We start from the raw sequence: 21,586 nt of genomic DNA on the forward strand, positions 1-21,586 counted from the left end.
CAGGGATGGGAGGAAGTATGATAGAGGATGAACTTCCAGCAAAGAGGCTGGGTGTATGTGTTCTTGCTTGGAAGAGTAGGGTTGTACTCCACCTAGAAGAGCTGGGGTGGTCCTCCTGACAGAAAGCCAGGAGAGGAGCAAAAAAGAGCCTACCATGTAATAGAAGATGCTGGAGTGTGGTATGTGCTATGTTGATGGACTGATGTCATGGGATTTAAGGACTCTTTGTGCTGTGGGTGACAAAAAGGCTGCACTGGAGCTTTTGTTATGGATTATCTGCACTATGTCTTTGTAATAAATCCGTCACAAGGAGGCAAGAGAGCGTGTCTTAGAGGCCTGAGAAGGAAAGTGGGATGGTAATGCTGGTATTGGGATACCCAGCCACAAGGCGGTGCTTGGGAAAGGGGCGGGGGGGGGACAGTTCACCAGGATATGGAACTGTGTTCTGTGATTGATTGTCTTAGTAGTTATAACACTAACCACTGATTATTTTTTTTCATGACTGAAGACAATGTACATGGACAACTGAGAGACCAGTTGGCTGTGAACTACAATATTTCAATTTCAATCAAGGGTCTGTGCATAATGGCACATTAATATAAGCCTGAGAATGTTCCTGCATTAAAAATAGGATTGGTAGATTGATTTTCTTTTGGCATGACAGCCCTAAAGCAAAAATAATGCGAAGGTTTCCAACATCAGCTGTTGGACTTAAAGTGAAGCAATCAATAGAAGTTCCATCAGCTCAGCATTAACTTTCAGATGTTTCTGTGTCCATCAGTCTTGAGCTCCAGACAGAGCCAAACAGGGAGAAGAGACACCACCAGAACAGAGAGGTAAATCCAAATCTGGTCAGCATGAAAAAGCTGACCAACAACAGAACTGCCACAAGGCAGCTTAGGGATGTTGAAAAGGACAGAGCCACCAGTAAGACCCAGGAAACTCCTCAGAAAAAGAGCTCTGTTATGAATGGAAAAGACACATTCAGCATAGATCAAGAAAGGCTTCATTTCAACAAGACCGTTCATGTTCCATCGGTTAGCTTCCTCAGCCTCCTAAGAGATTGATCATGCACAGGGCAGGTTTGGAGGGTTGTCTATATAGGTGTAAAGTAAAAAGGGATAAGCAAAACAGAGAAGGTAAGGGAAGCCGGTCCTGTGTTAATGTTGAGAGGCCACCAAGCCCGAGAGGCACCTCATTAGCCTGGGTCTTATTTAATCTCTTGTTACCTCAGATATGCCCATATGGATAACACATGGTAAAAGACAAAACATAGCCACTGGACACCATTTGGTGCTTGAAGCTCTTCCAATAACATTTTGAGACTTTCTGCCCATCAAGCAGTGTGGAAAGGCCCTTCTCTGAATTAAAGAAAATAATTGCTAGTTGCTCGCTAGTGCAATAGTGACAAAACATTAGAAAGCTTTCATATAATCTGTAAGTAACTGCATTGTACTGGTGGTGGTTGGTGCCCTCTCAGAAAAGGCACTTACTGCAATTGCCAATGAACAATGTAAACTGCTCAGGAACTTTGCACCATTAACACTGCCACTAGAGGCCACAAAGTAAGCTACCAAAATCCCTCACTAGCACAAAGATTACACTTATGCCTGTGTGCAACAGGGTAGAAAGTTTGTTCTGTTGACCCACCCCATTAGCAGGGGTTGGAACACTGCAGGGGAGATGCTGACCCATTGTGGCAGGAGGAAATGGGATTGGCATTTCAAACAGAAGGAACTAAGGTCTGGGGAAAAGGTCTTTTCAGAAAAACCCTTGCAACAATCAACTTGGGGAGAAAACTCAATAGCAAGGCAACAAAAGCACACACCTTAGCTTAAGTAAACAATGAAGCCAAGTCCCAGAAATGGGATAAGCCTGAAAAGGATCATGGTCTAAAGGTGCAATGCATAATTTCTTTGAATAATTACTCATTCAAAATGTCAATTTCAGATGCACCTGTCCGTTGCACCCGATTACTTTGCCCAGGGGCTATTATTCCCAGGAAATTGTCAGTTATACTCGTATCAGTGGCAAGGAGTAGAATCACAGAAATGTAGAGCTGGAAGGGACCTCAGAGGCATCTAGTCCAGTCCCCTCCGCTAAGCCAGGATGATGTATACCTAACCCACCACTGGCAGGTGTTTGTCCAACCTGTTCTTAAAAAATCTCCAAGGACAGGGATTCCACAACCTCCCTTGGAAGCCTAGTCCAGAGCTTAATTGCCCTTATAGTTAGGATTTTTTTCTAATATGTTACCTAAATCTCCCTTTCAGCAGATTCAGCCCATTACTTCTTGTCCTACCTTCAATGGACATGAAGAACAATTGATCACCATTCTCTTTATAACAGCCCTTAATATATTTAAAGACTGTTATTAGGTCCCCTCTATCATTTCTTTTCTAAAAAGTAAACATGCCCAGTTTTTATGTTGTTCAAGACTTTATTATTCTAGGAGAATTTCAGTTACTAAACTAAAATGTGTTGCTGGAAGCATCTTTCAGTTTTGGCATTACAAGGTCCTTCTTCATAATGCATCACCTTTATGTATTAAGCTTTGGCTCTTGCAAGTCTCATTGCTCTATAGCAGCTAGTAATGTCTTAAGTGTATGGGGTTTTCAGGTTGCAGGTGAATGTAGTATTATTATTATTATTATTGTTACCAGTTAAAGGACAGAAACTCTCTGGCTTTCAGTCCAGAGCTAGAAGGAAAGTATCTGAGGAGCGTTGTTATTGATAGTCTGGTTAGTAATAAATTCTGACCTGCAAATTATTGGCTGCACTAACATACTCACTACTTTTTCATGAGTCCTACAAGAAATTGTCCAGCTAATGATAGAGAAGTTAAAGTTGAGGGACAAGCAGGTATAGCTTTTGTGCATTTCTTTAACACCAAACAATATCGAAATGACAAAAGTGTATGTAACAACTTGTGTTTAGGGTGAGTGCATCCTTCTCCATAGGCCCTTATATGTTGTTTGTCTTCTAAGACTGGAAACTCTTTGGGACACGGACTGTATCTTCCTATGTGTGCATGTAAATCATGCCTAATGCATTGTGAGCACTACTAGAATACAATAATTCATTGAAATATTCCAAAAACCATTTTAATATGGAGATGCAGGAGCCAGCCCTGAAGTCACTGCACACTGTCACTGAGCCAAAGACAGATTTGGGACTGGAAGGAAAGTGCTTCTGACCCCTAATCTTTGTCAGAACCACTGTTTGTGCACGGAGGTATAAATCTCGTAAAATGAACAGATTTAAGAGAGAAGCAAAGATTGTTTTTCAAAAAGTAAGCAAACTGCAGAGATCAATTCAAAGAAAAAATTACTTCAGGGTTATGAAGAGTACCGTGTAGATCCTTGAGACCGATTCTCCTGCTGATGTAAAATGGTGCAGCACTGTTGAAACCCAGGGAGCTGCACTGATGTACACCAGCAGAGTATCTGGCCCTTTGTCTTATATACTTCGTGGTGAAAAAGATTTAGTGTGTGAAAAGAGAGTGTTAGATATTTGTAAATGATGTAGGGCTTATTTTATCTAAATGAAACTTTTAAATTAGCCTTTCCTCAGAACAGAGTCTCCCAGGTTTGGGAATCTCAGGAAAAAAAATTCATAGTACTTGGCTGTTTCAGGGAGAGGTCATGTGGCTCATTATCTGAAATTGCTGCAAACATGACTGCAGCGCTGTTCTTACATATACTTGGGGAACACATGAGAATTTCCTGGGTAGAGGCAGTTTCTTTAATCCCCTTCCTCTCTCCCCATAGTCTCACTGATTTCATGTCAGCTCTCTGATTCCCATATTTACAACAAAATTAAAAGCCTGGTTTGTGGCTGCTGCCGCCACCACCACCTGTCACCCCTTCGGACCATGTGTAAGTACCTGCTAAGGTCTCACATGTTCACCAGAGACACTTGATCTGTGAAATGTGGGTTTCGAGCCATTCTATTGGTGAGCTGATCAACAGACGGTAAGCTAGGAGTGATGTCATTTGTGTGTCAGGTGTGGAGGCTACGGCTGCAGCTGTGACTGTAGCCATTGGAGTTGACATGAATGGTTTTTTGTTTTTTGTTTTTGTTTTTTTAATAACCAAAATATCTTCAAATCAAGAGAGAGCTCCAAACCCCAATCCAGTTTGTGAGAAACTCAGCTGCTGTTACCACAGGGTGCCCACGGGAGATTATAAAAGCATTAATATGTAAGGCAGACTTTAAAGAGGAAAAAAATCACAATTCTACTGAAAGCAACAAAAGAGCCATCTGTGTTTGCACAGAAGAAGTCAACCATGCTTTAGAAGGTTACTTCACAGCATAAGGGTACAGTACAGCAGGAAAGTAACTCCCACGCTTCACAGGAAGAGCTGCTTCATGAGGCAATCTTTGCACTGCAGTGTTAGGCGCCCCCAAAAGACAAGTCACCCTGGGCTAGGACAGAGCTGAGTACAAGTTGGGAAAACATGTCTGTCTGTTGCAAATGCTTCTCATGGCCCCATTTCAGGTAAGCAAGTGCTTACACCCATCCCAATTCAGGATAGCTGTTAAAGATAAGCACAAGCTCAAGTATTTTCCTGAATTGGGACTCATTTTATTGTGGGCATTTGGGCACCCCAGATATTTGCTTTTCCACCAAATTCTACTAAAACCATGTTTCTGCACTGGAAACCTGGAAAAAAGCAAGTGTTTGAATGTTGGGTTTTGTTTGTTTTTTTCTCCAAAGCTACCAATATCTTTACTCAAACTATTTTTTTTACTGCCAAATATCCCTATTTAATTTGAGAATCAGCACTTTTCTCCTTTATTTATTTTATTGTTTTTATACGGAAGGTCCCTTTTTCAAGTGGAAAAAATTGAAATGAGTTTTTTCTACTTGTTTTTTTTTAAACATTGCTGTTCATAATAAAAATGAAGAAGTCAAATTGGGAATATTGTCCATTTCATTGTGAATATTTTACATGACCAGATCGCAGATGACACTTAAAAAAACAAGGCAGTTTAATTTTGAACCTGATCACTTGCATCTTTTAATCACATTTTGCTACTTTACTGTAATTTATTTTCCCAGCCGAAAATATGGTCAGTAAAACCAGGCATTGCTGATCAAACTTACACAAACAAATCATTTGTTTGAGCAAACGGACCATAAAGGGTTTTGTGCATATAAATCCTACTATTCATGTGTGTATTTGAGTGTGTAAAAATAACATGCATATGATTTTCACACTCAAAACAGAAATGGAAGAGAGTCTTAGCTTTTTGGAAAATATGTCCCAGATTAGTAACAAACTCTAAGAAGCCAGATTATTTCTTTTATCGTTTAACTTTTTAAATTACACTATCTTTAAAAACCTGAAAAGGTACTGAAATATGTTTCCTACTGTAACACTTGTAGAGTGGATCAGCTATAAGATACTGCCACCCAGAGGTGAGAAACAGTATTTTTCTTACATCTTACACTAATAGTTGATGATTGATAAATATTATATATACAATGCTATAGGTGTACGTGGTACTGTACAAATACATGAGATGGAAAAACTAGATGCAATTATATAAAATTACATGCAAAAAGATATTAAAAGAATGTTAAGATTAAAAAGTCACATGCTCCAGAGTTAAGAGATTCCAGAAATTAAGATTGCCTGTGAAATCTTAATTCAGCTCCCTTGTGAACATGTATTATGATACAGTCTTTAATTACATGTTCACATACAGAGTTTTCCACATGATCCCTGCATTGTTCAGTGCACAGGATAGACCTGCTCAGGGATGAATCTGTGTTTTGTAGTGACTATGACAGTTGACGGTAGTCCCCCCAGCCCCATTTGTTACAGAAGTTAAAAGGTGTACAGTGAATGAGGCAGGGGACTCTGGGAAGGGAAAGGATAGTCCTAGTTTTGCCGCTCCCCGTGCTCCTCCCCTCTCTCCACTGTCCATTCCCAGTCCCAGTATTGTTTCCCTAGTCCCTCTGGCTCCTTGTCCCAATCTACCCCCTACCTCACACCAAGGTACAGCTTTTGTGATCTTTGCATTTGAGTCAGGTTGTTTCCTCCTCGTTCTGCCTAGGTGTCAGCAGGGAGAACATGTAGAGCACAGGAGAGACCATCTTCCTACTCTCAGTTTCAGGGGCACTACCGCAGCAGCAGCAATTTCAGAGAAAGTCCTAATACTCTTGGCCGTGCACTGCCCTGAACTGGAGCATGCTCAGTGCAGATAGAGCCTTGGGAGAATTTAGCTGTCAAAGCATAACAAATCTCTACTGAGCATGTGCAAACTGGGATTTTTTTCCCCCAAAGGCTTGTAAATTGGCCAGTTTGGGACAGTTTTTCACCAGGACAGGAAAAGGCATGTCCCTGACACGAAGGCAATCCTTCCATTTTATCCAATCCCACTCCAACACTCAGCCAACTCCATGCCAAACATCGAGTCTTTGCTCCAAAGCACAGAGGTGCTAGAGTTTCTCAAATAAATGTTTGTAAGTATGTTTGTAACATAGGCAACATATCTATTTTGAACAATTAAAATAAAATCACCCAGTGACAGACACCCATCATGAAAAATTTTAGTCCAAATCATTACGGACGGCAAAGTTATAAGCAACTGAGACTAGGAACTTATGAAGGCAAGTGTTGCAGATGCTTAACTATAGACAGTGCTGCCAACTCCAGAAAGAATATTTCCAACTACAACTATGTAATGGAATTTTACTTCTACTAATCTAAGTTCCACTAACTCTTCAGAAGGAGGCCCCAAGCTCAACAATGTTATCTCCGTCTTGTCTAGATCAAGCCAGAGCCAATTAGTTCTCATCCAAACCTCAGGTTCATCAAGGCCAATGGTTCTCAATCTTTTTGGGTTCAGGAATCATTTGTAAACTTGCATGGGCTGTTGTGACCCAGTAAATAGCATTTGTGCAAAAAACATCTGCAAATGTTACTAAATATTTCTTACCCACAATATGATATACACATTATAGAATAAGTACTCAATATGCCGTGCGTACCATAGCAGCAGCTCCAGTCCTGGAGTGCTGGCTGTGCTTGGCTCCCCCATCCAGGCATTGTGACCTCCAGGGTTGTAGCACTGCTCAGGATTAGCCAGGCCAAACTTGTAGTGAGTAGCACCATGACTTAGTCCTGGGGTTCCCAATGTTTTTCTTTCTGAGGCCCTGCCCAGCATGTTATAAAAACTCCACAGCCCACCAGTGCCCCCAAACTGTTTTTCTGCATATAAAAGCCAGGGCTAGCATTAGGGGGTAGCAAGCAGGGCAATTGCCCAGGGCCCCACACCACAGTGGTCCCCGAAAAGCTAAGTTGCTCAGGTTTCAACTTCAACCCCAGGTGGCAGGGCTCAGAATCCCACGTCTTCAGCCGCACACAGAGGGACTTCAGCTTTCTGCCATTGGCCCCAGCAAGTCTGAAACTAGCCCTGCTTGGCAGCCCCCCTGAAACCTGCTCGTGCCCCCCCCCAACCCCCCGGGAGACCTGGACCCCTGATTGAGAACCACTGACTTAGTGCACAGGATCACAATGCCACTCTCTCAAATTTGACCTGGCCAGCCCTCTGTCATCATGTCAGAGGGGTGGCTGGGTCAAACCTGAATGGTCTGCAATCCCATGCACAAGGTCACAATGCCTGGAGCAGGGAGCTGAGCCCAGCCAGAACCGTGGGACTGGAACCACAGAAACCATCAGTGCAGGGAAGGCTCTGCAACACCCCTCACTCATGGTCTCCCACACCCCCTAGAGGCAGGACCTGACACCTCCCTGTCTCCCCGCAAAATCCCCCCTATGCAACCCTTTGACACATTCTGGCAACCAGAGCCGTCCCTTGGTTGGGACGAACTGGGGAGACTGCCTCGGCTCTGCAAAGTATGGGGCCCTGCAGGCCGGTGCGATTGGCCAACACGGTTGGTCCCAGAAGAGACAAATCCATCACTTCCGCCCTGGGCCCGCACCCCTCTAGGGATGGCCCTGCTGGTAACCCAATTTTGGGTCATGACTCACAGGATGAAAAAATCCTAATCTAGGCAGCGGGTGATTTGTTCTCCTGCTGTTGCTGAGCTAGACTATGTCTGCACTAGCATTTTTGTGGGTATAACTTATGTCACTCCGGGGTGTGAAAATACACCCCACAGAGCAACATAAATTACACCGACAGAAGTGCAGGTGTGGACAGAACTATGTTTGCAGGAGATGCTCTCCCACCAACAGCTACCGCCGCTCGCTGGGGGTGGTTTAATTATGTCAATAGGAGAGCTCTCTCCTGTCAGCATAGAGCAGCTACATGAGCAACCTTACAGGGGCACAGCTGTTTCAGGGTGCTTGCTGTAAGCTTGCTCGTGGAGACATAGTCATGATGGAGATGCAGAGCTGGCTCCATCACAGCTCATGTCTCCAAAAGCTTGTGCTCAAATAATGTGTTAATCTCTAAGGTGCCACAAGTACTCCTCGTTCTTTTTGCTGATACAGACTAACACGGCTACCACTCTGAAACATGTCTCCTCACTAACTCTCCCTGCAGCTACACTTTGCACAGGCAGGATTGGCAACACTACCAAATTAATGCGGTGTGGCCCCCACCCCTGAGAAAATACCCTCTACGGGGCTGCCTTCAGCACTTCCCCACCTCCTAGGAAAGCACAGCCAATCAGAGCTGCTTCAGGAGGCAGGCTGCTCTCTCTCTCTCAGAAGGGGAGAGAAGTTTTGGGGTGGGGAGAGGGAAGGGAAGAATGAGCAGCCACTACCATTTTCACAAAAGGGGAGGAGGGAGCAGAAAGAGCCCAGCATCTCAAGGTGGCTCTGCTCCCTCCTCCTCCCTCCTTTCTTGCAAAATATGTCAGTCTGCCCCCTGCTCCCCCACCTTTCCCCCTCACCCCCCAGGCTACACCACCAGGTATGGAAAGGGGGCAAAGGACACTCTGTTGGTGCTGCCCTCCTCCGAGGCCTAGGAGGGGGTGAAGATTCTCCACAGCTTCAGGAGGTGCAGGGGTGTGCTGGGGGCAGATGTGGGGCTGGGAGCCTGAGGGTGGGGCAGCTTGCATTATTGTTGTGTGGCTGAAACTGTTGTGGGGCTGGAGGTTGGGGGCAGATATGAGGGCTGGGCAGACACAAAATGAATTGATTTGGGGCTGGGAGTGCAGAGTTCCCTTTGGGGGCGGAGACGCAGCTTTCAGTGATGCAGTGACCAACGTCCTAGTGCTCACTGTAAACTGGCAACACTGATTGTCACACACATTGCAGGGGAGGGGCAGTGGACATTCAAAAATCAAAAGACAGCTCTAACAGCACTATTTAGTCTTCAGTTTTAAAGATCTCGGGATTTTTTTGCACCACTCATTATTCTGAGGAGCCTGATTCATGATTTGGAACTTTTGGGATTGCCATTACTGAAGAGCAGAGGTGACAACATGGACGCATGCGAACCTCTTAGGAGAAAACAGTGCTGGTGCTATCCCATTGGAGGCGCTAGGCAGATATTCCCCTCCTCCCCAACACATACTGATGATCAATAGGGGGCCCCTTGAGCTGCTCAGGGCCCTAAGCAATTGCTTAGTCTCCTTATGCCTAGTACAGGCTCTGGGAGAAAATCCTCATGATGGGAGCAATCATTCACAACTATCCTTTGGGTTCAGTCAGAAAGATAGGAATGGAGTTGCTTAGGAGCAGCTCCATCCACAAAATGTCAACCAATGGTCGGGTGACCAGATAGCAAGTGTGAAAAATGGGGATAGGGTGAGGAGTAATAGGAGCCTATATAAGAAAAAGACCCAAAAATTGGGCCTGTCCCTATAAACTCAGGACATCTGGTCACCCTATCCAATGGTCAACGATCTCATAGGCTGCCTACACATCTAAAGGCATCAGTGTCTAGCACTAAACTTTGGGGCAGACAGTAAAGACCAGCTTCTCACCAGCACTTCTTTGTTACACTGTCCATGTGAAGTCCCCACCCCATACCACGGAATGTCCCTGAGTGACGGAAAACACAGAGGGTGACACAATAAACCCTATTTCAACTTTAACCTCCATCTCCTCTCTAGAGTTCCCATTAATCATCTCCAGAGTTGCTAGAGTCAAATTTATAAATGGGGATAATGCTATTCACCTCCTTTGTAAAGTGCTTTGAGATCTGCTGATGAAACATCCTATATAGGAGCTAGGTGTTGTTATTGCTGTGGTGTTAGTGAAACACACTTCCTCCAGCATTTCTGGCATTTTGCCCATAGGGGCAACTTCTATTGTTATCACAGTGGGAGCCATCCTTGTTTGGTGAAACACTGACATTCTTTAATGTGAATTCAGCCACTGTGACATATGGATGGCACAACTGGGAAGAGAATAGCAATTTTTCATAGATGAACCAGGCTTTTTAATTAAAGGCAGAAACAGCCAAACTGAAGCAGGTACCAACAAATGCAGGGTATCCTGCTAGAATCTTTAAGTGACACTGATAAGAAACATTCGTGAAAATGACTAGAGTATTTTCACTAGCTGAGGTGAGTGAAATGCACTAAGGAAACAAGCAATTTAAAGGATGAAGAATTAATGGATTTATTATTTGTATTCCAGTATTATCTAAAGACCTCAGATCTGGATCGGGGCTCTATCCTGCCAGGCACTGTACAATCATTAGTTCCTTATTTTGTAGGTGTAAAGCTGCCTGTATAAAAAGCTGGCATCTTGAAAGGAAATGTTTTGGGGTTGAACGCTTTGTGCAATGCTCTCTGGGCTCTTTCTGTTTCTTTCCTCACTTCCCCTGAATCTTGGTCATCTTCTCCCATTGATACAAGACCTTCCTGACTTGGAAAGATCCTGACAGGAAATTGCTCTGGTGAGATTTATATCTAGTCTGTGTATTTATAGAGAATCAGTCATTAGATTATTAATTCCACGCTTGCCTGAGCAAAGGGCTTTGTTCCAGAGGGACTGAGAAAGGGCGTGGGAAAATATGAATGGGATAAGAAGAGGGAGATAGGACATAAGACTGAAGGAAGAGGACCCAGAACTTTCTAGTCTTGTGAGAGTTCAGAAATGTCCTTGCTATTTTTGTGCTGTTGTAGTAATTTCTGTCTGACCTGTAAGGCTGCTTCTACTACTGGAATGCTTGCAATGTTCTTTACAGCACAGCTACTGCACACACATTCCAATAAAACCAGCTTGTACATATGATCACGTACACAGACATTCCAATCAAAAGGAGATATACAGGCAATATAAACACTATTCCACGAAAATAGTCTCCTTAGAAATCAGCCCACCTGCAACAGGCTCTTCTTCACACTCTGATTCACTCATGGTACTAGAGATGACATGCAAAGGATGACAGTAATTGGTGCACTATTAGTTTGGTCTTCCCTCTCACTCCAATGTAACCCTATTGACCCCAACAGAGTTCCACTGGAATAATTCAGAGCAGGAATTTGTTCCATTAACCGCAGAAATAAGTACACACTATCTTTAACCTTTCACATCTAGGTCATAGTTCAAATCTGTTCCAAGCCAAGTATGGCACATAGTTGTTACTGTGAGATGGTTGTTTGGTGGCCTGTGTGAAATGAGTTGGTGTGTTTCAGTGCAGTTCCTGAGTTGACAGGTGTCCACATCATAAAACACTTAACTACACAGCTGGGACCCTTACTGGCAGCCTCCGCAGAGAGGTCTAGGACTGAGTCCTGGTCTACACTACAGAGTTAGGTTGACACAAGGCAGCTTATGTCACCCTGACTCTGTAAGTGTCTATACTAAAATTTCGCCCCCACTGACGTAACTCACCTGCTGCACTGATTTAATAACTCCACCTCCATGAGCAGTAGTCAGTATCAATGTAGTTAGGTCAACTCAGTGTCAGTGTGGACACAATGATGCTTACATTCACTGTTGCTGGCTTTTAGAAGCTGTCCCACCATGTCCCATGCTAACAATTCAATTGGTGCAAGCACTCCTGGTGAGGACATTCACTGCCGACACAAGGAGCAAAGTGTAGACACACACAAGTGATGTAATTACTGTCGTAGCTGTATGTCAACATAAATTAGGTTGACTTAATTCTGTAGTGTAGATGTAACCTTAGTGGTTCTAGAAGTCCAATCAGCATCATGGTTAAGGCACTCTAGTGGGAACTAGATGTGTATGGGGAGCTTGTCCTATTGCTGTCCTATGCTGTACCTGTTCTGTAGCAAAATAAGTTCTATTCTATATTCTAGTCTATGTAGATTTTTAGATTGCACTCATCACTGCAGTATCCGAGCGCCTTCCAGTAGTGCATTAAGCAATGTGACTACACATGTCATGTGTTGTTTGTTCTTGTATCCTCTCCCTAGAGGGAGAATCATGATGAATGAATGTCTTGTTTTGGTAGGGTTGTGGGTTGGGGTTTTTTGTTGTTGTTGTTGTTAAATATACCTGTTGCTATGTTCTTATATTAGAGATGGCAAAGTCAAAGAAATGTGCCTTACACTTGAAGTGGAAAGTGGTGAGGTTTCTGATAGCGCTTAGTACCTGCGGGAGATAATTCTGCAGTCTCAGACTGCCCCCTGTCTCCCACACAGACAAGCTTTACTCTAATTGTTGAGTTCCATTGTGCCAGAGGAGCGAAGTTGTAGACAATAGTCTTTGTCATGGAGCGTTAGATGGTCTTTTAGCTCAGCCTGGTGCAGGCCATGGAGACCTTTGAAGGTATGGACTGATTCAAAATTCTATGGGATGCCAGTGTAGAGAGAAGAGGACAGGTGTGAGGTGCCCACAGTAGCCTATGTTGCTGAGGAGATGCTTTACAGCATTTTTACTACTTGGAGTTTCCTAAGTGCTTAAAGTTTCATACCCACGTATATCACATTGCTGTAGTCCAGCTGAGAGGTAACAAAGGCATGAATAACTGAGGCCAGGTCGTCATCTGTCAGGATGGGAAGGAGTCTCTTACTCAACCAGAGATGGTAGAATGCATTACTTGCAACCTTTGCGATATGAGACCTCAGCGTCAGCAAGGAATCCAAGAGTACTCCTACACTATGGACTAAAAAGACCATTTGTGGGTATGAACCTTCCATCAAAGAAGACTGTAATGTGGCTCTAAACTCCTCCAAACACGTTCCTCTGCCCACCTCTATTTTGATTGGGTTCAGCTTCAGCTGTTCTTCATCCAGTAGCTGATCTCATTGAGGCAATGGGCCATCTCGTGATGTGGTCAGATGTGGTGAAAGATGGGTAGAGCAATGTATATCTCCATATTGCTGGCACATGAGTCCCTGCCATCAGACCAGTTCACCTAGCGGTTTCATGTAGATGTTGAAAAGGACCAGAGAAAGAACTAATCCTTGTGGAACCCAACAAGTGAGGGGTCTAATGTGGGAGGTTCTGTTTCTCATCACTACTCTTTGGGTGCATACCGCTGAAGGACTCAGATCATTTTTGCACATTACCCTGGACCCCTGCAACCTCTTTCAGGTGAGACAGCAGCATCTCATGGTCAACAGTGTCAAATGCTGCGGAGGGGTCCACGAGAATAAGAATGGATGCCTGTCCTCTATCCATTGTCAGGAGAAGATTATCCACCAGTGCCACTAATGCAGTTTCAGTTCCATGTCTTGGCCTAAATCCAAATTGTGCCAGGTCTAGAATTATGGCTTCAGTTAGATGATCTTGTAGTTGATCTTTGGCTAGCTTCTCTGTGATCTTGCTCGGGAATGACAGGTTTGGTGACAGTTGGCTAGGACTGAAGCATCCAAGGTGGATTTCTTCAGTGTTGGTTGGTACTTCAGTCTTCAAGGCGCTTCGGTCTCCATATCTGTCAATACTGCACCTTTCCCTAACATGAAATTCACAAGGATATATTCAATTTAAAAGAGCCCTCAAAATGGGGGGAGGGATAGCTCAGTGGTTTGAGCGTTGGCCTGCTAAACCCAGGGTTGTGAGTTCAATCCTTGAGGGGGCCATTTAGGGATCTGGGGCAAAAATTGGGGATTGGTCCTGCTTGCTTTGAGCAGGGGGTTGGACTAGATGACCTCCTGAGGTCCCTTCCAACCCTGAGATTCTATGATTCTATGATTCTATGTACCCCTCCTGTTAGCCTTGGAAATCCCAGTCAAAACAAACATATGTGTAGATATTACCCATGTAACCCTAAGAGGAACAGTTTCCAACACTTCTCACCTTAAATCCACACCTTAAATCACACTTCACATTTGAACTGGAGTTAAAAAAACAATCTTGAGTGCTCTAGTGTGCTCCCCTCTCCCCCCTGCAGCCTTGTCACTTACAAAGGTCTTACTCTATGTCTACACTACAAGTGCTACAGCAGCATGGCTGTAGTGCCATAGTGTAGACAATCTTATAGAGACAGAAGGGTTTTTCCATCTACATAGGTAATCCACCGCCCAAAGCAGTGGAAGCTAGGTCCACAGAAGAATTCTTCCATCCACCTAGCTGTGTCTATACCAGGGGTTAGGTTGGCTTAACTACAGTGCTGAGGGATCTGATAAAATTAGCTAGCCTTGTAGCTAGGTCAATGTAAATTTTAAGTGTGGACCAGGCCTTAGGGCCAAATCCTGGTCCCTTACACAACTCCTGGATAAATGGTCTTTCAGCTAAAAACATTCACAATGTGTGTGTGTGGGGGAGCGGGGAGAGAGGTTTTCAGGGAAGGTTTCTCTCTCTAACAGCAAGTTATGGAGCAACCATGGGTGTAGTTTAAAACCATTATTTCAAGCCCCTCTACTTTTACTCCATCTTGGAGCCCTTCCTGTACTATCTCCAGTCTCATGAAACTGCTTTGCTTATCTTGCCCAAATCTCAGAGCATTTACTCCATCCATATACTCCTTAATGTCCCTATGGCTTGTGATACTGTCAGTGACACCCTCCTTTTTGAATTCTGTTCTCCCTGTGCTTTCATAACTCTGTCCTCTCCTGGTTCTTGTACCCACTCTAGAGATTCCTTTTGCCCTCCTCTTCTCCTCTCTCCCACATGCCACAAGCTTCCCTCCTCTTCTTCCTCTACACCCTCTCTCTGGATGTTCTCATCCACTCTCACAGTTCCAGCTTCAAGCCAACAACTTACAAATATGCATCTCCTCTTGTGACTGGTCTCCCTCCCTCCCTCTTGTCCTGCACCTTGGGTCATTGTTCTGACATCTCCTGAATGTCTCAACATCAACTTAAATTTAACATGGACAAAACTGAATTCCTGATCTTCCCTCCAAAGCCCTGTCCACTGCCCACAATTCTCTGTCGCCGCTCATCATCCTTGTCATTCAAGCCCATACACTGGGTGTCATCTTTGACTCATCCTTCTCCCTACCCTACATATCCAGGTCATGTAAAAAATCCCATTGCTTCTTGCTCCATAACATTTCCAGATTCCAATCTTTTCTTACTGCCCACACTGCCAGACTCCAGTGAAGTGCTCATTCCACTCAGGCCACTTCATGAGCTTATCAAACTGAAAGTTGTGAGAAAAATAAAGAGGCCTGTACATGAAAACTGAACTCTAAATTCGTGTTTTTAGGAGGAAAAGGTTTTTTGCTCTTACAGAGTTAGAATTAAAGACTAACCTTTCACCCAAATTGTGGCAAAGTTTGTGAACTGTGGGTTAAAATGCTGTTCAAAGTTGAGACACTGAGAACCAGATAAAAGGGAAAGTTCACCACCTGTCTGTAGAACAGGAACAGTTGCATAATCTCAAGGGAAAGGTACTTTTCTCTGTGTGTGACTGGGTGAATATGAGTGATTGTTGTCCAGAACGTCACTTCCACCTTTTTGCTAGCTTTGCATTGAAGTAAACGTAGAATCAGTATGTTTCAATTGGATCAGTAGGATCAATTGTCCACGGAGGAGCGGGAATATTCATGGTGTACGGACGGGTCAGCGTCCTACACAGCTCAGGGGGCCCGACAGTGGCGGGCCATAGCCTATGCCCCCTATGCAGACATCGTTGCCATGGCTTGGGGAACGGCCAGCTCCAGCCAATGGGCCAAGTTGCGGGCCGCCACCCTAGTGATTGAGGGTGCCCTGTCATGGGCGTACCTATATACAGACAGCTGGGTACTGTATAAGGGCCTCCGAACCTGGATAACTGCATGGGAGGCGAAGGGCTGGGAACTCGCAGGCCGGCCCCTGTGGTGAGCCGCACTCTGGCAACAACTGCTATGCTACGCCCGGCAGGCCCCTCTGGCCGTGCTACATGTGGACGCCCACACTAAGGCTAGCACTTCTGTGGCCCACTGGAATGTGGCGGCCGATGACATGGCCCGAGGGGAGGCCTTGCAGCTGGCAGAGCGGTACCATGTGGAAGGAGGCCACTGCGGAGCACGAGTAACGCAGTTTGCGGCCCTCCGCCAAGGCGCCTCCCAGCCCTTGGCGGCGTGTCGAATGATTCGTGCCAGCTGTCCGGTTTGCTCCCGCCTGGCGCCCATTGCCCTCCCGGGACCGGCCGGTAAAGTCCATCGAGCTACTGACCCATGTCAGGATTGGCAAGTGGACTATATTGGCCCCTTGCCTCAGGAACAACGCTGGCAATATGCCTTTACGGCTGTCGACACTTATACCAGCCTTTTACTCATGTATCCTAATGCAACCGCGGCCGCAGCCACCACGTTAGCTGCGCTACAGCAATTATGCTCCCGCTACGGGACTCCACGCACTCTGCAGAGTGACCAGGGAACCCACTTCACAGCCCAGGCGGTGCGGACCTGGGCCGCAGACGTGGCAGTAGACTGGCATTGCCACCTGCCGTATATGCCCACGGCGAGCGGCCTCATTGAATGCCTAAATGGGCTATTGAAGGATCAGATCCGCTGCCTTACCCCCACCCATACGCTACGCGGTTGGTCGGGGGTACTAGACCAAGCTGTCTGGCTGCTAAATAACCGTTCCCTGGGGGGCCAAACGCCTTCCAGCGTCTGACCTTGTCCCCTGCCACACCGACCTGCCTACGAGTACACCTCCTCCACCGGGTGTGATCGACCCCACGCAGGGTCCAGTGACCTTACATGCGCCACACTCCTCTGCCCTGCAGCCCCGACAAGAGGTGGGCCCTCGGCCTGCCCAGTCACAGCTACAATGTGAGCCGCCCGGCTTATTCTTCACCACACCGTTGGTCCTGGGCTTGCGGTTTCATCCCCCATATTGGTTGAGTTCGGACCGCTCGTTGGGCACCCTCTTTTGTACTAACGTCATAACTGAGACGTTGCAATGGGAGCGAGGGGAGGCCCTGTGTAAACTCTTTCCTTTGCCTCGCAGAGGTCTGGAAAACCATGCCCCGAGCAAGGCCGAGTGGCACGTGCTAGCTAGCATGTAGTGGACGCTACCGCAGCGAAAACCACAGGCCGCCGTGGTCCTCACCACCGGGGAAGGATGGGCGTACATACTGCCGGAGGGAGAAGACTACCCCCGTATGGTCTCGCTCTCCCGCTTATCGCGGCGCTCTCTCTGAGTCTTGCAAGAGGAGCTGCAATTCCCCTTGTGAACGCCTGGCTGGTATTAGCCCAAAGTGTTGTTAATGCAACATCGTTTTGCCTACCACATACGTACACCGTGGGTGCCTTAATGGAAACCTGTTTCATTGGCGTCTGTACAGCACCGGCCCTTATGCAGAACTATTCCTTGCTAAAGACGATTGATAAAAATATCACCTATGCGGACTTGTACGCCTTAGGTCCAGCCCAATATAACCTGGATGCGTCTATGTATTCTTTTCGTCTTGCCACTGTGACTATTGCCCCCTCCTGTATCTCTTTTGTGAACTCCACAACAATTGGGACAAATCTCACAAACATGGACCTGGTCTGTAATGGTAATGAAAGCACTGCTGTTCCATTTGCATATGGGCATATGAAATTGCCTATAGGATGGTTCCTCTTATCTGGCAGGGCCGCTTATACCTACATTCCAGCCAATAGTTCAGGGGGCCCCTGTGCTCTTGGCCGAGTAGCCCCCCTTATTTTTCTGCATCCCTCACAGTTCCCGGCCCGCCACAGGAGAGATACCATCCCTCTCGATTCCTCCTGTAAGTCTGATGTAACCTTATTTTCTGAAGCCGAGGCAGCAGCTCTTGCTTTTTCGTTAATTGGCATTCCCAGGTTGGTGGTACACAATTATCTTGCGGTGGAGCACCTTGCCTGTACTGTTGCAAAAGCCGTTAACCTGACCTCTACAGTCCTCACACTCCTTTCACAGGAGTTGGGCGAGGTACGCCAGGGGATGTTGCAGAACAGGCTGGCTGTTGATTATTTACTACTCCGACATGGCCACCAATGCCAAGAGTTTGTTGGCATGTCCTGTTTTAATGTAACAGACGCCGGGCCCTCCATTGAGGCCGACTTACACCGCCTCCGCCAGTTGGCGGAAGGGATCCGTCAACAGCAGGGGGACGCCTGGCTCTGGTCCTGGCTCTCCTCTTTACAAGGTTGGGCTGCACACCTTATCCAAGGCCTCTTTTTGGGCCTTGTGTGCCGTTTTAGCTTATATTTATGCTACCTTTGCGGCCATGGCTTGGTTTCTCAATGCTGCACGCGGCACCCACGTCATAACCTATCCTTGTGCTCTCTGACGTCGCTCGAGAAAGTGAGGGGAGGAGCGTAAGGGACTGCGAAAGACTCTGTGACGGCCTAGCTAGGGAAGAATGCTTTCTCGTGCAGACGGTTACTATCGGTCAGGGTTGGACATGAGGAAGCGGTCGAAACCGGTCCTCAACCGGCCTTGACTGCCTCGCGTGGCCCCTTGCCAGTAAAGGAGCACAACCCCTTAGTAATTATACGTGAGCTGATAGTGTTAAGTGTATACTAATGCCTGCTATCCACCCCTTCGTTGGACTCCGTCCCAGGCATTGCTCCGGTGCGCGGGGCTCTCCGCCTCCGTGACAGCAACGCTTGGAGTCCCCGTTGCGGGCGTGTCACTTACCTTCAATAAAGCCAATAATTCGCCGCTCTGCCGTGTTTGAGCCTCGCTTTTTCGGAGCACCCCTGCCAGGCCTCCCGGGCCTAGAACAGAACACCCCAATAGACTTCTTGTCTGACCTTGGGCAAGTCACCTAGTTTTGATTTGCTTCGTCCCCCTTCTGTAAAAGGGGGATAACAATACTTCTCTGCCAGCGGGGGGGTTGTGAGGATGAAAGCTTAGATGTTCATGAGGCATTGAGAAATTATAGTGGCAGAAGAAGCCATATAACTGAATAGATCATAACAACGGGAGGCAATTTTTTTATTTCTTGAAGAGTTGTTGGTCCTCACTAAGTGAATAAGGGTGAAGAGATTTTCATACACAATATTTTAAATATTAACTGGGGAGCTCCGGGTTGTGGATTTTTTGATTATTTGTTGTTGTTGTTTTGTGTGAATGTTGTATGTCATCAACAAGGGGCTAATAACATTGGCCTGTGTCAGGCACAATGTAGGCTGCAGTTGTGCAAGCTTCCCCCCACAGCTCTGCCCACACATTGCAATGTTGACTTTCACCTTTCTTGCTCTTCTAGTCCTGTCCTGCAGGCCCTCCACACTACAGCTCTGCTAATGCTCCACAGTCTTAATGTACAGCAAACCTGCTATTCCAGTTGTATGTCTGTCCCACAGAGCTCTGCTGATGGACCTCAATCCCAATGGGTAGCAACCCCTACTGTTCCATTTCTGGGCTCCACAGACACAGCTCTTTGATGGCCCTCAGGCCTGACCCATAGCACCCCTAGTACTGCAATACTAGACTTCTCCCAAGTAGTTTGTGCTCATCTTCTAACAATTGCCGCTGAACAGAAACTAATATGCCGACTGTTCTTTGTCAATTCCAGGAATCTAAACTCTATTAGTCACGGTCAAAAGCATCCAGACCACACACAGATCTGTTATCAGTATGTTCTATCTAGGCAGGTGACTTCTTGAACTGAGCTCTTCTGCAGACTCAGGAAATGTTAGGCAGACACTAATTTGAAATTTGCTAGGCCAGGATCAGCCAAACTTTCTTATGTCAATCTCTTGGTTGTTACCAGCTAAGGCTCTGGACTGGAGCTGTCCAATGAAGATTAGGGATGCCTATGATGTTCAACTTTGAAGCAGATCCCAACCTGAACTTCCCCAATATTGGCTGCACAATTTTGTCCTGGACCCTTTTTATCATCTACTGCTGCATTTAGTATCTGATATATCCCTAGGCAAAGTGATGTATGTGTGAGAAAGGTGAGAAAGAACTATTGTGATATAAACTCTGCTGTAGGAAAATACAAGAGTTTTTTGTGGGGACTCAAACGAGGTCAGAAGCAAGAGGAAGATCTGTCCAAGCTGCTTTCCCTGAAGGCATAAAGGAAACTGCAAATTGCCTTCTGAGTATAGGAAGCAGAACAGCGTGCTAACCAAGTAAATTGATATAAATCACCATGATGCTCATATCACTGACATGAGCTGCCAGCAGTGAAATATAGTAAAACTAAAAACCTCTCATCAGCAGGAGCTTCCCATTGAGATATTGCAAAATCTTGTAGTGAGGAGCAGGCAAGGGCAGCATAACTAGGAGAACTCCAGACAGTGTATCACAGCAGGTCCACCAAAGAGAAATGTCAGGAATTTGTCCAAGAACCCCTACATGAGATCTGTCCCTAGAAGTGATGGTATTCACCTAGCCACTAACAGAAAGGAACGTACCTGTCCAAAAGCAAAGCCCAAACTTAAACCAAATATGTATCTAGGAATTGATTGCAAACAGTGCTGAAAATCTGGTGGAATGGTATTTTACAGAAGTCAAAATCTGAAAGTCAATTAACTTTGGATAGTGCAGTGCAAGGTACAAATGCACTGAGAAAGTTGGCTGCCTTGGTGAGGATAAGTTCCAGGAAGTATGTGGCAGTAGCTGACATGATGGGCAACTGTGTTGGAATCAGACAGGAAATCAAAAAGATAATGTTAGAATATCTTGAAAGCAGAGTAAGCTGCCATCTCGAGAAGACAGGCTCTCAACTAAACTCAAGACTGGGCTGGAAAGTCTGGATCAAGAGTCCGGAGTGTTTGAATTCCAGGATTCAGTATGATCCCAAGTCTACTGCCAAGAGCACTCACTGGAAATGACATACTGCAAGACATGTTAGGAGAGTAGAGAGAGGATCCCTCGGAGAGATAACTGTGTACTAGTGGGCAAGAAGTACAGAAGTTAATGAAGAGTAAGATTGATAGGAAGTGGTGTCAAAGAAGTTGAACTGAGAGAACTTGGGGAAACTGGGATGATACAGATGTTAAACGAATGCTGGGAATGGCCATACTGATCCATGTACATATAGCATTCTGAACTCATTTCAGGGCAAACCAGGAACTTCCCATTTGTTTAGGACCAGTGTTCTAGAAAAATCACATTGAAGCAGGGCTAAAAAATGGGGTAACTGAATACTGGAAATCACAGAAGTCATCATGCTGGGGCATCTGTCTAGATTTAGAAATCCAGAGCCAGTCAGGGCCAAATCCTGTTCACTTTACACGTGTGAATAATCTCAGGAACTTCACTGAGGCCAGCTGAGTGAGTAAGGCAAGCGGGATTTGTATCTTTAAGTATAAAACAGTTACAAACCTGAAGAAAATCCAGCACAGATTGAAGAGGGCCCATGGTGCTGAAGATGAC

Source organism: Eretmochelys imbricata, chromosome 6 (assembly GCF_965152235.1).
Source record: "Eretmochelys imbricata isolate rEreImb1 chromosome 6, rEreImb1.hap1, whole genome shotgun sequence".
Taxonomy (NCBI): domain Eukaryota; kingdom Metazoa; phylum Chordata; order Testudines; family Cheloniidae; genus Eretmochelys; species Eretmochelys imbricata.